The sequence below is a fragment of the Vulpes vulpes genome, chromosome 7, assembly GCF_048418805.1.
Source record: "Vulpes vulpes isolate BD-2025 chromosome 7, VulVul3, whole genome shotgun sequence".
Lineage (NCBI taxonomy): Eukaryota > Metazoa > Chordata > Mammalia > Carnivora > Canidae > Vulpes > Vulpes vulpes.
Window position 1 is genome coordinate 123872512 of NC_132786.1, and position 17039 is coordinate 123889550.

Consider the following 17039-nt stretch of genomic DNA (forward strand, 5'->3'; position numbering starts at 1 on the left):
AGAGGAACAACAATCTGGCAGCCTCATCATAAAATGTGATATGTTAGCTATTTCCCTTTCCAAGGGACCTATCCAGCTGAGACTGTACGAGGCCTCTGGGCCACACATGCAAATGCAGCAAACTCACATCCCAAGAAAACTTTTTGCCAAAAAGGCGGAGGAAAATAGCTTTTTAACAGAGCTTGCACAGAGTGGGGGAAGAAAAAAACCCCGTTGCGTTTTCTGGGAGTTTATCATGTAGGAGAAATAAAGCGCAGTGCTAATTCTGAGAAGACTGTTCATCTCTGATACAAAAGCCCATTTTGAAAAATTGAGTACGCTGACATCAAGAACAGTAAATAATTTGAGCAAATGTTATTAGAAACAGATTATTTTTACCCATAACAGATGTGAAACAGGTGTTGATAAACACATAGATCAACTTTCTCTGCTATTATGGTCCCGTCCCTCATTTGAGTCTATAGCTGATTGGTAGGTAGGAAGATTTTACTCTTAATTTATGTTCTTTAGCCATGTGTTTGCCTTGTGGCTGATTTTCAGCAGTGGACAGATTTATGTAGGCTTACATTACCTGGGTTTACTCTTAAGCAGTAAAACACATTCTGAAGGATTTTGCTAAAATTCATGCTTAAGCTTGTTTAGAACTGGGAAAGCTAATTGGCCTGGATACCGGTTAACCTCATCCCTCATCCATATTCCCACCAGAATTGGATCAATTCCCCCTAATCAACCTCAAACAAAGAAAACTGCACATGTGTTCTTGATATTTTAGAGAGGGATAACATTTTTTCAAGAGGAAGACTTACGAGTAGTGACAAGCAAGAAATTGAGTCTGCTCTGTTCCTGCTCTATTCCCCACATCTAGAATGTTTCCTGTATTTGCATCCTTTCATGGCTTAAATACAACCACTATGCAGAATGGCCCCCAAAACCTGAAGCCAGATGAGTGACTTCATTATTTTCATCAAACAAATTTAATCTGTCAAACACTTATCACATACATAACATCTGCTGGCTAACATGGGACTTAGGCATAAGTCATAAGCAATTCATCACATATGTGATTAAAATTAGCATTATTTTATACAAGCAAAACAGGTTTTTTTATCAGTGTTATTTTCTCCTCATTTGATCTGTTTGGGGTGGCATTTATTTTCACCTTCAACTGTATTTCCTAATATGATGTGAAAATTAAGTCCTTGTCCATATCGGCAGCACCATCATACACCCCAACACTCAAACCTTAAAAGAAAGTCCCGATTCGTAACCTCCGAACGATTGACAGGGTCCTCGCCCCAACACACCGAGGACAGGTGTTTGCCCTAGTATTCACTAGTATTCACTCTTTTAATCATTATTATAATCCTTCTACTGCCTTACATTACAATACTGTGTAACGAGTCGCTGACATGCTGTAACTGAAGTTGTGCTCCTCACACACATTCGTTCCACAGTTGTGGAGCATGTGATGGGCATTTTGGGATGGGTCTGTAAGAGCAAGAATGTGTTGAGGACTGGAAAAATACAAAGATGTACTTTTCCTTCAAACCCAATACCAGTAAGAGAGGTAAAAGATATACAGGGATCAAAACCTTCCTGACTTTATATGGAAAAAAAATCTTACAAATGTGACTAATGGAATGAGTAATGTCTTAGTCTACTTGGGCTACCATCAAAAAAATACAGTAAACTGGATGGCTTATAAACAATAGAGATTTATTTCTCACAGTTCTAGAAGTGGAGAAGTCCAAGATCAAGGCACCAGCAGTTTCAGTGTCTGGGAAGAGCTCCTTTCCGTTTCATAGATAACTATGCCTTGTGTGTCCACACATCAGAAGAGGAAAGGGAGCTGCCTGGGGTCTCTTCCGAGATGACACTAATTCATTTCATGAGGGTTCCACCCATATGACCCCATCAAGGTCCCACTTCCAAATACCATCACATGGGGTATTAGGTTTCAACATATAAGTTTGGAAGGACATAAGTATTCAGTCCATAGCAGTAATTTTTGCCCAGATTGGATTTTTTTATAAAACAGGAAAGCCTAAAATTCAGAGAGGATGAATTTAAATGGTGGAAAGGGAGAAAAAAATATGCCACCTGGAAGGAAGGGGAACAAAGATCATTCAAATTTGAGAGACTTCAGAGTTTCCCTCTGGCCTTGCCATGTCTTAATCTGTGCAAAAATATGTAGATGGTTTGTCTTCGGACTACGGATCTAGGCTGAGTGGATCTGAGCTACCACACATCCTATAATAGAGCCAATAGGGCCGGCTCCCGCTTTGAAACTCTTTACTACCTTTAATCTGAGTCACGACTACTGATATAGATGACATAGCCACGTGGTTTCTGTGATCAGAGACCTTAGTCCAACGAACATGGCAGTAATACCAAAAGACACCACCTGCAAAGAAGTATTTGTGTGTGGAATTGTGTGACATATGTAAATTCTATATATATACAATGGTGGAAAATGACTGGCAAATGCATCGTTGCCTCAGATATTTAAATTGCAATTGTGAAACATTCCTGTGATTAAGATGTTGTAGTTTTGATTGCATACCATGAGGAGAAAATTGTCAGTAAATTTGCAACTGTCCTTACACGTCAATCCAATGAGTCATTTATATTTAAGCAGAAAACTAATTTCCACAAGGCAAATATAGCAAGAAAGACTACTTTAGGATTTTCTGGTTGCTTCAGAGATCAGTGGAAAAATTACCACCCTTCAGAAATTCTGTCGGTTTACATGGAGGTGAGATATTATGGGTGATCATGGTTGATATGTTAGAAGGAACATACCTTGTTATAGACATTTTCCCCTGTTGCAACATATGGACATGACATGCCTTTAATTATATTGCTCAGATTCAACCAACTTTTTAAAAAAAACTTGGTAACCGGTGTCCAAGAGGAAAACAAGTTTTGATTCTTACCAGTTCTGAAGTCTTTCTTCCAGCTAAAAGCAGTGACCGTTATACATTCAGTCTTCTGACTAAAATGTTTATATCCTTTCTTGTTTAATTTTCAAAAGAGAAACGATGAGTGGTCATGTGAAGAAAGCTCCTAATCAAGAAAAATGTCTTTTCCCTAAATAACAGTAAATGTAAAAAGGAATCTTCAATTAAGAATGGGTCATTTCTTTCCCCTATACATACTGACCTCCTATTTCTTTCCAGTTGGTTGGATTTCAGTGGAAATAACTTTTATGTTACGTTTGTTTAGCTATGAAAACACAAACTGTGCCATTATTATTGATTTAAAAAGGGCTGCCTGCATGCATGGCCTTGGAAAACCATTATATGCAAATGTGCAAGCAGATATCATTATAATATGAACTGAGGCTCACTCGAGTACAAAAGTATCAAGGGTATTAGTGTAGCCATTAAAGATTATTAGGAAGAATGTGTTGTAACAGTCTCATAGATCCAATGAAGAACTTATGGTGCCCTTGAGTTTGATATAATGATGTATCTGTAAAAAAAAAAATGTATTCATATCATATAGCTCTTTTCCACCCAACATCTAAAAAGGTACCATCCCAAAGGCCTTTTTTCTAGAAACTAAGAGGGGTAGGAGAAGGAGGGTTGAGTATCATCTTCTTTAAATCTTTTTAAATGGGAAACTTTCTCAAATGATTTTTCAATAAGGCGTTTTAACCTTAACACAGTTTTTAAAGGCAAGTGGGCTTGCAATACTGAACCTAAATGGTAATAGTGGGAGCTGCTGGGTAGGAGAGAGGATTGACTCTTCTAAATCCCAAAATGGATCATCTATTGCTGCTCCCAGAAGCTGAGGCATAAACCTCTATGTGTCTAAACAGTGGCTGTCAAGAAGCAGTTTGTTATTCTTTTGAACATAAAATATTCAAAGGTGCTATTAGTAATGATCCTCATAGCCACAGGCCGCTGAGGCTTTGAATGAGGAACAGAAAGCAGTAAAAGAAAGGAGGGCACCAGGGCTATGGATCCACATTAGCTTCTGGTGGATGGGGCTTCCAATTATTATAATGAATGATACCTGAGAAAGTAAAATAATATGATGAAAGCCTTCTTAATGCCAACCTATCCCATGACTGGACTTGAAGCTTTTGACTAATGTTTGAACACTTTTTGTAGAGTGTTTATTCTATGATACTACAGTGTTTGCCATAGAGAGAATTGGTAGATACTTTATACATTTTCTTTCATTAAAGTTAGTTGAATAAACATTATGACCCTCTTCAAAAAAACCTCTAAGCATTTGGAATAGTGTTGCTTTTAGTCAGGTAAAAGTCTCGTTTTAACAATTAGCATTTGGGATATCAGAAAGTTCCATATAACTAAGCTATATCTATATCCCAGCATATCTCCCAAATAAGCAATGCTTCAGTGATCTGGTTCTATTCCTTTCCTTACGACACAATTTTGTGAGACTTTTTCTTTCTCTCCCCCCCCTTTTTTTTAAAATTATTGTGGGCTTCTTCTATTGCTTTTATCTTATAACAGACATGCTTTACAAAAAAAAAAAAAAACCAATATGCTATTTATAATATGTCAGGGGAGGCAAACTGAGCTTACGTATCAAATAGAAATATTTGTTCTTAAAAGAACAAAATTATGTTCTTAAATGAAAATGAAATTATCCTTCAAATTCTCTTAACCTTCCTACTAAATTCTCCACTAAAACAAAAGATCCACAAGAAAAGATGTCAGACCAGAAGGTAAGGGTACAATAAAAATCTGGACCTGATCCTGATTTCTGATACCTATTCATTTTCTTCAATGGATTCCAAAGACTTTTAGCTTACAGTGACTGCGAGCACACTGACTGACTCATCTGAATACTTTTCAGGCAAGGAAGAACTTTTAACAGATGGCCCAACTTTGTTTATAAGAATGACTAACCAGGTATATAACTAGGACTGTTTTGCTATTTATCAGAGATCCTTTGGAGCTCTCCAAACAACCTTGGCCTAACCTCAGTTTGTGAAAGAGCAGGTTCCTCTAGATGGTATCTAATTTAAGCTATGACTGAGAAGGACAAATTTGTGACATTTGATGGTACGTGGTATGTTGGAAGTAATTTAATTTCTTCTTCTAATTTCTTAGACAACTTTCTAATTACTTGTCTTAAAGAAATAATTACTTATTACTTTTTGTAGTATTGGAATTCACCTTCAGTCCACATTAACCACATTAACAAAAAAGAGGATACTAACAAAATCCGTTTATGATCCACATTTCACCAATCAACAAGAAGTACAAAATAACAATGTGATTTTTCATAAAGTAACTTTATACCTTCCTAACATGCTTGATATTTAAATACTTTTTTATTTTATAAAATAATGGGACAATTTAAAAATGACAAGTCCATGATAGTCTTCTAATTTCATGACAATTTTGCCAATCTATGATAAATAAAACTTAGGAGCAATTGGACATTTATGTAAACATTTACTTTCTTAATTTACTAGATTTTTTTATTATAAGAAAAAAACAGCTAGCTATAACAATAAAAATACAGTAAAGAATAAAGAAGAAAAATGTAATAATTCACCCCCAACAATGTCCAGTTTCATCTGCCTGCCTGAGGTAACCAATACTAACGTATGTATTATTTATATTTCCTCACTTTTTTCTATGCTCACAAAAATATGTTTACATATGTAGGGGAGGAAAAAAAATGTTTCTCTACCTTTTCAGGTTCTTTTGGCTGGTCTGTTAATTAAACTGACATGAGACAGATTAACAAAGGAAAAACAAATTTAAGTCAGGCAATTGAAGCTTATATGCCAGCCTGGGCTAAGCAGAAGATAGGGGTCTGGAACATCAAAGGGAAGGAAGGTAAATCATAGGAATATGGGAAGAACAAATGTTTGGTAAATAAATGTTTGTCATGCCAACCAGAGACAGCTGGGTACAGAGAGGAATTTGAATAAATAAGCTGAATGCTCCCAGCTTACCACAGCTGGCCCATACTCTCTGTAGCTGTCTCTGGTGATAGCTCTCGGGGAAAGGGCAATTTCTGTTCATAGTTAGTCCAAGTCAAAACTGGTAGAAAATTGGAAGTTTGGGGATTTGTAGCCAAATATTGGCAGGAACTAGAATTTGGGATCATGTTGATTTGCAGGTAGAGAACAAAACCTCAAAGATAAGTAACAATACTAGAATCTGATGTCCATAAAGGATATTTGTTAGGTAGGTCAATTTTGCCATCCTTTCAAAGCAAAGGGTAGCAGAATATTTGCTAAATTTTCATCTTACAGTCCCAGGCCTCATACCCAGAAAAAAAAAATAGAAGGATATCTGTCTACAGAGATACCGAATATCATCTTTAATTATAATTTGTTCTGGGTTATTGCTTTTTATTTTACAAGATCCATGAAGTCATGTTTTAATTAGCCAGATTTTAAAATCCAGGGACTTAAATATCGATACTCTTTCCAGAAAAGTTGAGTTTTGTGTGGATAGCAGTGGCACTCCAGTTCATAAATCTAATTACTTTTTGCCATTCAGGTTGGAATGCAAACAAATTGATATTTAAGAGGATGATAGGTGAAGAGAATTGATCTTTGTGTATCATCATTATAAAAAAAAAAAACTATTGAGTAATTGCTGAAATAATCTGATTTTATGAGTTGATTCGTTGATGAGTTGATAATTATTTGTGTCTTTTTGTAGTTCTACCTCTCAAAAAAAAAAAAAAAAAAAAAACACCAGATATTCAAGTTGAATGTGACACTTCTACTCTGTCCTAGGCAATCCTCAAGCTCAATGTGTTTTCCATGCACACCTTGGCTTGATATATCAGTGCACTTTTCATTATCTTAGATTGAGTAAATTCCTCATTAACTAGTTTTATTTTACTGAGTTGCAAGCCTGTATAGCACAAAAAGAGATTCAAGTTCTCTATTTTCTTCCAAATATTGTCAACAGCTTTAATTCCTTCAGGGTATGGTGGAGAGGTGTTGTGTATGCCTGTGGACTTGCTAGCAATAAAGCCAACATAAAATTAGTTAAGGAGGAAGAAGGGGAATTGGGAGGCTTTCTGTGCTGCTTTTACTAATCTAAAAGAAATCACGGGAGTCATTTACTTTCCATTCTCTTTATGATAATTGACTCACACAACCCATCTCTTTTTCTTCAAATAGTTCTGCAATGATCAAACTAGATTGGATCTTTCTATGGTTGTGTCTTTTATTTTACTAGCACAATTATTCAAATAACAAATGGGAAAATCATCCATAAGCATGCACACCCAGGCAAGGATAAATCTACAATTGCTCCATTAGTAATTACAAATAGTATTTCAAATATGGTCCATATTTTTGCAAATAAGTGAACATTTTATATATTAAGTTCTTAATTGGACAAAATTTCAAATCAACCAGAAGATAATATTGAAGGGGAGGACAGAATTATTAAGAAAACTATTATTGAGTATAAGTTTCTCAGATATTCAAATATCTGAGATTTTATATTAAAGATTTATATTAAAGATTTTATATTAAAAATTCAAACAGGTTTGATAATTATTGACAAGTGAGTGCATCATGCCATCCAGCATTATATTGTGAAATATATTTAATTGGACCTATTTGGTAAATTGTTAGCCATAATTCTAAATATGCCAGTTTTGGGGAAAGGGAAGAGATAATTGAGGTTTAAGAAACATTGTGATCTGTGACCTTGAAAATCAGGAATCAAGAGAAAGACCACAGTCAGCAAGGAAAAAAGTGAATTCCCACCACATAGGATTAAGAAATGTATTTAGCCAGTTTTGAATACCTACTATGTGCCAGGTATCCAACTAGTTTCTAAATATACTAAGGAAAAAGATGTAGTTATCTGACTTAAAGAACTTACAGTCTAGTATATACTAGAACAGTGCAATTCTGATAAAACAGAGCTCCAAAATGTGAATGATATCTTAAGTTACTCTTAGGAACTCCAAATTAGAGTTTTGCATCCCTGTTTATTCAAGAATAAAATAACATATGTGCAAGTCAGAATGTCTCCATTGCCTTATACGTTGTCCAATTGCTAGATAAGTGTAGGCTCTTGCAGAAACATCCCTCACATCTACCATCTTAGCCTAACTCTTAACCACTAGGTCCCTCCTCCACTACATTCAAAAACAAACTGCATCAAAGGACAATACTTCAACTTGTCCCTTTTTACCTACTGCTTATATGTAGTTCTCTAGATAATTGGGTGGGGGGTATTCCTCCCAATGGTTAAGACATTAACCATAAAGAAATTTTAGGGCCAAATTTATGCAATAGGTCCCAGTACTTTGAGTTTGTTCTTTTTAGCTACACAGAGGGAGAGACAAAGGACAACCGAGGAAAGAGTGGGAGGAGAGGGAGGAAGAAACAGAGAAAAAGACAGAAGATTATGTAAGCACTACAAAAGACATTTAAGAGGGGCACCTGGGTGACACAGTTAAGCATCCAACTCTTGGTTTCTATTCAGGTCATGATCTCAGGGTTGTGATCTCAGGGTGGTGAGACCAAGCTCCGCATAGCCCTCGCAATGGGTTCTATGTCACCCCTGCTCCAGTGCTCAGTGCAGAGTCTGTTTAGAGTCTGTTTAGAACTCTCTCTCCCTTTCCCTCTGCCCCTCCTCCACCCCTGCACACACACACACATGCATTTGGATGCATGCATTCTCTCTCTCTCTCTCTCTCTAAGTAAATCATTATTTATTTTTCTTTTTTTTTTTGAGATTTTATTTATTTATTCATGAGAGACACAGAGAGAGAGACAGGCAGAGACACAGGCAGAGGGAGAAGCAGGCTCCACGCAGGGAGCCGGACGTGGGACTTGATCCCGGTTCTCCAGGATCACGCCCTGGGCTGAAGGCGGCGCTAAACTGCTGAGCCACGGGGGCTACCCTAAGTAAATCCTTTAAAAAAAAAAAAAAAAAAATTGTAAGGAAAAAGTATATCACAAACTGGATTTCAATCCATGATCTATGATTTAGGCAGAAAGTACCAGGCTAATTACAAGGTTAGTCTCTTTTTTCCCTAGTAAAACAAGACTTACTACAGCAAAGAGGATAGGCAATGCTTTCTCTTTCTAAACTTGATAAGGAATACCTGGTATGGCCATTAGAGCAATATGGTCCATTTACAAAGACTCTTAACTTTGGGGGACATGTAAGTAGACTCCATACCCAACATTGAGTCCAAGGTGGAGCTGGAACTCACAACCCTGAGATCAAGACCTGAGGCTGAGATCAAGATTTGAACACTTAACCAACTGAATCACCCAGACGCCCCCTTTGGGGGATGTTTAAAATTCTAGTAAAGGCTGAGGACCTCCCCCAGAAAAGAGTGGATGTGCATACAAGTCTTTAGCAACAGCTTCAAGGTGGTCCCAGAATCCATGAGCCATCCATGGATCCAAGTTTGGGTTAACATGTTGTCTGTCTTAGTTGCATTTCCAGTTAGTTATAATAATGAGAAAGAAGAAAAATATGAATTCTATGGTGTATGCATACAAAAACCTAAGGAGCAGCACACTGAGTGGCCAGAGTAATGCATGTATGTACTAGGGATGTAAGAAACAGCACACTGAGTAAGACTAATGGGCCTCCAGCCCCATATTCAGTTTCGAAGAGTGGTCGTAAGGAAAATTGGAGATCATGAGAAATACCTCATGATTCTCATTTTATCTAAAAATATTAGAGTTCTTCAACTAAATATATCTAACCTTCTCTTAGTAATCCAGTTTTTGTCTCTACTCAGCAAACATGAATGAATATACCCAAACTTGCCTCTTTCTTGAACTTCAGAAAAAGCAGAAAGAAAGAACAAGTGAACAAAGAGACACCTGGGCCGGACACATCCCTCCACTTTGACCTCAGCTTCTTTCCCTTAGAAGTAACACAAACCATCTTCTCGAATATGAGAAGGTAGAGAGGACAGGTAATACCAAAGTAAACTGGTTGCACGCTGACAGCCCCAGTGGGAGCACAAAGCACCTTTAAATATCTCAGCAGCGAAAAAGTTTATGCCTGTGTCTGAGAGACCAAGAGGAAGAATATACACATTAAGATATGTGTGTCTCATATCCTCCAAATAGAATCAAAATTCACTGAACCACTCTCAAATAATAGCTTACCATAGGAAAAAACTGTGTTAAGCATAAATTTTTCATGGGACAAAGTTTGCGTTTAACCAGTGTGCCTCTTATCCAAATGAATGGATTTTCTTCCTTGAAAAATTTCACAGATCAGTGGTAACATAAAGTTCAGTAATTATCTCCTATCTTCTCTATTTCTAACATTGTGTGATGCAGTAATTCTCCTATGTCCAAATGTAAAGCAGCTGGGAATTGAACTGAATTAACACACGCATTTCACGTTGGTCATGATCTGAGACTACGTCTTTTGCCCAAAGTGAAAAGCACTGGGGGGGTGGAGGGGGGGCGCTTTCCTGAGAAAGGAAAGTTGTTATAACAAAAGGCCTTTAAAATAATTATCCCTGCACTAAAAATGCCAAAAAATAAAATTATAATAAATTTGAATAGCCCTTTTAAAAAGTGTTTCTGATTTTTAAAATGTTTCATATATAAAACAATCAAGATGGCTGCATGAATAGTAAAATTACATTGTATGACTTTCAGGGTATTAGTTCAAGTCTAATAAAATTTTAATAGAAATATGTTTGATGATTTTAGCTTACTGCTGAATGAATAGTATTCTGCGGGATTTGATAGTATATGACTCGAGAAAAGATTATTAAGAAGACATATAATGCACCTTTATAAGATACTTGCAGGAAACCATTAGCTGATACAGAAAATCAATAATGCCCTAGTGCCAATTTCAGTAACATTAAAATTACAGTGCTCATTGATATTTATGATGATAGAGCTACTGAATCATTTCATTTTTTTCTTCCACTACGTTGGCATTTTTCTTTGTTATCCAGGACCAGTTGCAAATTTTGATTAGTTTCTCTTAAAAGTACTTTATGATGATCTTGTTCCTAAACAGCTCTTCTCAGGGAACTTTAACGGTCCATTCTTCCTAATTCAGTGTACAAATGGATTGGTAAACCTCTGTCCTTTTAGGGAAGCCATAATAATTGTAAAATATTAAGACATTCAAAATGGATCTTAACAGACCCAAGTAAATAGGATTTAATAAGTGGAGTTACCCAGCTTCCTTTATTTCCATGAGGACAAAAAAATAACGATGGTCTAGCCTCATTATCTCACGTGTATTGACCTGAGGTCCAAATAGCAATGAGTTACCCACGAGTAGAGTTCTATATAGGGTGCAAACAAATGTCTTAAGTTTCAGCCGTGTCCTTCTCCAAGGCCACCCAAATTATCATATCACACAGAGGGGAATATACAGCTTACATTTATTTAGCTTCTGAAGTATCTTTAGGGTTTTTTTCCTAATCTGCTAGAATGTCATTGCCAGTGGAATTTAGATTAAATTCAGAGAACTAGAAGAGAAAATAATGGGTATGGTGAAAATACTGTTTCTACAATTTGCTAACTTGGTCCTCTGGATGGAAGAAAACAGAAGCTATCTGACTACATCCCTCGGTTACTGGGCTTCTCCACAGGTAAGGAGATGCAACGAGACACCCCACTGGAACGCTGTCTGGGATCGCTGCCTCCTACTTGAAAAGGACAAGAAACATGTCAGTGATTTCCCAAACCCTGGACCTCTCTAGTTGTACAATATAGAAATAGCAACTGCCAGAGGCAAAGTCTTTTCACTGGTGGCTAGTTGGGAAGTCTGCAGCGCTGCTAAGAAGCCAGGAGAAAGCTTTCCGACCTTATCCCATACTAAATCTCCTGCAAGTCATCCTTTTTCCGTAGTAACCAGCCCCGTGTACACTAACACATGTAATAATAGCAGCAGTAATGGAAGGCGAAGGGAAAAGTTCACATAAGCTCTTAATGAAGTTTGTTTCCAAAGGTGGCGCCACTGCTGATAAAAATGAAGCTACGTCAATAATCTATAAGGATTTCCGTAGAGCCACAGTCTTCTGGAGCTTAGAAAGTCACGGGTAATATTGCACTTTGGCATATGAATTTTCCGATTTGCTGTTCCATCCAGACTATTCTAATCACTTTCCCAAATCTAGAGTTTCCTGGACTTCATCTTCCAGGTCAGTCGTGAGAGCCAGATAATAATTTTTACATTCTCCCTGGGTGATCCCATCTATTGTTATGCTTCTCAAACTAGCAACTGTAGTCAGTAAGGCCCAAAGGTCTCTGTAGATCAGATCTGTTATGGGCTGAATCAGCCTCAGAACAAACCAAATCTGCCAATACCTTGATCTTGGCCTCCAAACTATGTGAAATAAACCTACATTGTTTAAATTACCCACTCTGTGGCATTTTGTTACGGTAGCCCTGGCAAACTAGTACAAGATTCTTCTCTTCAGCTCCAGATCCATAAATATAACAGCATTCTAGTTATCTCAGATTGTATGTTTCATAACTTCCCCAAACCTAACATGTTTAAAATTAAATCCACTTTATTTCTTTCAAAATCTGCTTCTCTTCTTTTAGTCCCACACTGATGGTAAGCATTACATCTAACCAGTTGCTGAACCAAAAATCTGGGAGTCTTCACTGGTACCTTCTGTTTCTTCAGCCCCCATTCCTATTCGGTTACCAGCTAGTGTTAATCCTACAGATCTCAAGCCCATCCATCCTCCTTCTCCATGTCATTATTTCCCACCTAAATGCTTCACCAGACTCTAGTTTAACTAGTCTCCTGTCTCAGCTTGCCCTGCTCTCATCCATCCTTTGCACCGCAGCCAAATGAGCTTACTATAATGCAAATCTTATTATATCATGGCCTTGCTATAAACCTTCTAATGCTTCCTCATAGTCTACAAAATAAAATCCAAGTTCTCATTATGCCGTAAAATGCCCTCCTTGACCCAGGGATGCATCCAGTGTCATCTGCCTTCCCCAGTCTGCACTCCAGGCTTCCCAAACAACACGGAGTGTGTGCACGCCAACTGCTCCCCCTTCCATGCCTTTGTCCTGCCTTCTCTTCTTCACCTACCTAACTCTAATTTTTCCTTCAAAAGTCAACACAGATGACACTTGTAAAAAGCCTTACTTGAATGGCTTGGCACCGGCCTGCCCTTCTAATGAGATCCAGTAGCATTTTATATACATTAGTCCAATAATAGACACTTTACCTATGAATCTAGGGCATTAGATTTAACGCCTTTCAAAAACCTAATCTTTGCATCCTGAGGGTCTCGTATGAGTTCAATAAATGTAAATTGATAGAAGAATAAATAGAGAGATGAATACATGAGTGCAGGTTTAGACGTGTTAAATTGTATCTAGAATTTCCTGAGGGAAAGTCATTAGTAGACCTGGTTATATTCTATGTGTCTGAGAATTTTTGCAGATAAATATTTTTGGATAAATACCCTAATCCCTCCAGTTATTAAATTTTCCCTTCTCCTATTAAAAAATTATAGCCACATCCTAAAGGTAATGTATTGATACGTCTTCCCAGTTCTACAGTTTCATAAACTTCTGCTAGCTTCATGGTCAATCACATATGCCCACAAGGCCCAAGGACCTCAAATTAATATTATTGCATTTTCCATGTATTGCACCTGTAGTGTGTATTTTCAGGGAGGATTATTTTCTCAAAAAAGTTGAATAGCAAAGTATACCTTTAAAACAAAATTGACTTCACAATTAATATGCCTTCAGTGTACCCCTTTTTATAAAGTAATTCCTTGATTTTTTACAGAATTTTTATAATGACTACTAAAACTTCATCTTATCCTAGCCTTGATTAAAAGTTAAAAAAAAAAAAAAAAAACTTTTCCTACCTGCAGCTTTTTTTTTTTTGAAAAAAAAATTTTCTTTACCTGTGTCATCTTACAAGTCTTTCGTCAAATGACAGCTTATTCATCTATCTAGTTACTTAGAATCAGTATAAATTGTTCAACTCTGCTCAAACTTCTGAAGCTTGCTGACTTTTTGGGTTTTTAACTTTGTGATTCTTTATTGAATTTCCCCTGTTTTTCCGTGGCGAATGCATGCTTATGTGCAGCATATGTCTGAGTTTCTGGAATACGTATACGAATGAATCGTGGAGAGACTACCCATCTGCCACATACCTATTTCCATCTCAAGCCTATATACATTCAGCTGGAACGTAGATGTCAGGAATGAGAATGACCCCAAATGTTATTGTGCTTTCATAACACTTTGCTTATTCCTCAAAGATCTCACTTATCATAGTATTATAATGAGCTATATATCTGTTGACCCTTTGGATAGTTCGTAAATTATCTGAATGTGGCCCACTGACTCGTTTTCTATTCCCAACACTAAAACAACCTAGCACTTAGAGGTGCTCAAAAAGTGGTGGTTGTATTGAATTGTTTTGGCTAGATACTTTTCAGTGAAAATGTGAAAAAGTTTTCTTCCATTTCTTCTTCTTCTTTTCTTTTCTTCTTCTCCTTCTCCTTCTTCTCCTTTTTTGATGGAGTCTTTTTAAAACTGCTCCACTTTGGTTTTTGCAATTAAACAGAATGTTGTCATTAACTCAAAATGCATTTTGAGTGTATTTCGCTTGGTTTAATTGCAGTTCAGGCACCACTTAGCCTCACTGTGCTCAGTTCAGCATCATTGAATTCAACTGCACTGACTTTAGTTGCTAGATGTCTTTAAATTGTATGGATTGTTACTCTTTCTAGGTGGTAGCATTACCTGTAAGATTTTCTGTCTCCAGCTTAAACCTACTTCATTCATGCCTTGAAGAATACAGGGATTCTATATTGGCTACAAACTCATATTTTTTAAATAATGTGTTGAATATTATAATCTGATTCACTTGAAGAAAGATATTCTTCAAGATATCAAAGATGAATTAGGAAGTGAGTAAAATTCCTGATCAATGATTTACATTTCTCTTGAGAAATACTGTACATATATTTGCCATGATAACCAGGCTTATTTTCCACTTTTCTTACAATATTTCTTCCCCTCGTGTCTCTGGCTACTTCAAACTACAATGACTAAGATACTTACAAATCCAATTGTTTGGTGATTCATAATAGAAAGGAAAAAAGAGGAATCTGGGTGACCACAGTCTATATACTGAGAACAGTATCCTTTTTATAAAGACTTATACGGAGACGTCTGGGTGGCTCAGGGCATGACCCCGGGGTCCCGGAATCAAGTCCCGCATCGGGCTCCCCACAGGGAGCCTGCTTCTCCTTCTGCCTGTGTCTCTGCCTCTCTATGTGTCTGTCATGAATAAATAAATAAAATCTTTAAAAAAATAAAAGACTTATATGAAGTAATCATATTTGCTCTGTTGTTGAAAGATAGAAACATAAGATCATAAAATCATCGTTAGTGAATCTGGGTCCTGATTAAAGAAGTATTTTGTTGATGCAATGGGTAATCACTATGGAAAAATCAAGCAAGTGCATGATCACAGTAAGTTGAAACCTGCTATATATATCTTGGACACTCTGGCAGTGATCAGGCTGTCAGGATTTAAGATCAGAGGGTGACTATAACAAAGTCTTTGGAACTGAATAAAGGCAGAAATCACAGGTGCTGGGCCTGGTAGAAATTTTGCTTTAAAAAAAAAATTGGTATCAGTGGCGATAGAAACAGAGCTACCAAAAATTATCTGTAAGTGGAAATACACAACATTTCCATGAGTGATATCAGAGGTCACTTTGGAATGAGTCAGTTCTAGGCAAGAGTAAGCCAATAAGCAAAGAAATTCATAAGATCCGGGAAAGAGTGAGGGGGATAAGGTGGAGAGATCACGTGTAAGTCCCCCAAACTCCCTATCCAGCTCCAGCTAGTCCTGAAATAGTTAAGGACTGAGGTGCGTCTGCTATTGAGTTGACTTTCCATGACTGTCTATAACTGGTGGTGAGAATGCAAGTAGATATAAAAGATCCAATGCTGGTCTAAATGTTACAGGAATGTGAATATCCAGAAGATAGAACGTTAGAACACTCACTTCCAGAGACATCAAGAGCATAAATTAGATGAGGTCCATTAGTCTTCGGAACATCATCTCCGATTTTTGTATGTGATGTTAGTACTTTCACTTTTGCTTTCAAAATGCTAAGATATTCCAGAGGCTAGTTTCGGTAGAAAAAAGATTGTGATATGAATGAATGCTTTAATTCCTAGGTTGACTTATGTTGGCTTACGTTTTAAAAGGAGATTAAAGTGTATTTCTAGGTCAGTAAGAATATATATAGCAAGTGCTATTTTAGGGTTCATGAAACTAATCAACAATCCATATAGCTTAATCGGTGTTCCATCTATATATATTTTATTGGAAATATAATCATTAATTTATGAGCCATTTTTGTTGAATTGTTAGTGCAATAGATGGCTTTATGAATTGAGACGGAGGCTGATCCTTCATGCCATTTATTGAAAATAAGCCTTATCTGAACAGAACACACGCAGCGTGTTAGCATGGGTTACATTTAAACTTCATTATGATTTCTGAATATTAACTCTAAGATAGTTAGGGGAATCTGACCTCACCAAGAACATCACCTACATTTTTACCAGAAGCTAAATAAGAATTGTGAATTTCCAGTTGTGTGTTGCACTCAATTCCATAGGACTTAGCATCACCACAAAAATATATATTTTTTTATTCCCTAGATTTCTTTTTCTTAAGATTTTTATTTATTTATTTATGAGAGATAGAGAGAGAAAGAGAGAGAGAGAGAGGCAGAGACGCAGGCAGAGGGAGAAGCAGGTTCCATGCAGGGAGCCTGATGGGTGGGACTTGATCCCGGGTCTCCAGGATCATGCCCTGGGCCGAAGGCAGGCACTAAACCGCTGAGCTACTCAGGGATCCCAAGTCCCTAGATTTCTTACAACACACACACACAAACACACGTATGTATGTTTGTTTACATACATATATATGTATATATATATTATTTTCTCTTATGCTTATTTTATACATTTTACATATATTTACATTTCCTCTCAACAAGGACATACTGTGATACAAAAGTCCAGCTTCCAGCGTGTGTGTATG

The 17039-nt window shown here is 36.9% G+C and overlaps 1 protein-coding gene across 1 annotated transcript in view; it reads left to right on the forward strand.

Annotated features, from left to right (window-relative positions):
* The window catches only part of KCND2 (potassium voltage-gated channel subfamily D member 2), a 474833-nt gene that overhangs the window by 388790 nt on the left and 69004 nt on the right, over positions 1–17039 (forward strand). The gene's annotated exons all lie outside the window — the stretch shown is intronic.